The sequence below is a fragment of the Zosterops lateralis genome (assembly GCF_965231275.1).
Source record: "Zosterops lateralis genome assembly, chromosome: 1".
NCBI lineage: Eukaryota > Metazoa > Chordata > Aves > Passeriformes > Zosteropidae > Zosterops > Zosterops lateralis.
The window spans coordinates 149244969-149246402 of record NC_139762.1 but is presented as its reverse complement, the minus strand read 5'-3'; positions in this window follow the sequence as shown (position 1 = coordinate 149246402).

Below are 1434 nucleotides of genomic sequence, written 5' to 3'. Positions count from 1 at the left end.
GCCCTGCGCGGGGCGGGCCGCCTCTCCCGCCGCCGGAGGAGCGGAGGGGGCGGGAGCGAAGGAAGGGAGGGCTGGAAGGAGGGAGGGAGGGCGGCCGGGAGCCGCTACCGCCCCGCGCCCGCCGCCCGGCGCGCCCCATTCTCCCGCCCCGCCGCCTCCATCTTCCTGCGCGCGCCCGCGGCAGCGCCGCCCGCCGGCCCGGGGGCGGGGCCGTGCTGAGAGCGCGCATGCGCAGCGCCGCCCCCGGGAGCGCCGGCGCCCATTGGGCCGGGGGAGCGCCCTCAGAGCCCGGGCCGGGCTGTGCCCAAACCCCTCCGGGACCGAGACCCCCGCACCGCCCGGGGCAGCCCGTGCCGGTGTCCGATCAGCCTTTCCCTGAAAAACTCCCTCATGTCTAACCTAAACCGCCCCTGGCCGCTTCCTCTCATCCCGCCGCTGGTTTCCTGGGAGAAAAGGCCGACCCGCACCTTCTTCCAGCGAGTTGGAGAAAGTTACAAGATCCCTCTTGGATCTCCTTTCCTCCAGGCTGGACATCCCCAGCGACCTCAGCTGCTCCTGGTGCTCCAGACCCTTCCCTAACGCTGTTGCCAAGCTCTTCCATGTCCCTCTGGAGCTGAGGGGCTCAGCACTGGACACAGCACTGGACACAGCAGTGAGGTTGTGGCCGCAGCACTGAGCACCACAGGACAGTCACTGCCCTGGTCCTGCTGGTCACACTGGAACAATCCAGGATGCCACTGGCCTCCTTGCCCAGCTGGGCACACGCCGGCCCAAGCAGCAGGATGGCAGCGGGCCTGGTCCCATGGGCACTTTGCCCTTTTGCATCCCTAAAGTGCCCCTAAAGCCCCACTCCTGACAGGAATCCTGTGCCAGCCACAAAGAGGTGTGCCCATGCTGTAGCCCCTCAGGAGGGTCAGCTCCATGTCCCCCATCCCGCAGTGCTGCTCACGGCTGCAGCTTTTCCCTGCCCTGTCCAGGGATGTTGGAGCACTCGGTACCATCCAGGGCTGCCAGGGAGTTGTGCAGCCTGAAGGACTAATGGGCTTTGATCAGATTTCCCAGCTCTCTTGAGTGGGATGCACAAGACCTCTCTTAGCCAATGCATAACCATGGAGAAGGGTCAGAGGAAAAAAAGGCATTCTCTTTTCACATCCTTTCTCCTTCCTCGTGCATTATCACAAAAGACACAGATGCAAAGACAATTGGAAATTTCAAGCTGCCTTGAGTTTTCATCAAGAGCTGTAGTGATAGTACAAGGAATAATGGGTACAAATTAAAAGAGGAAAAATTTAGGGTAGACATTAAGAAGAAAATTTTCACTGTGAGGGTGGTAAGGCACTGGATCACGTTCCCTGGGGAGGTTGTGGCCACCCTAACCCTGTCAGTGTCCAGAGTCAGGTTGGATGGGGCTCTGAGCAACTGCTCTAGTGAAAG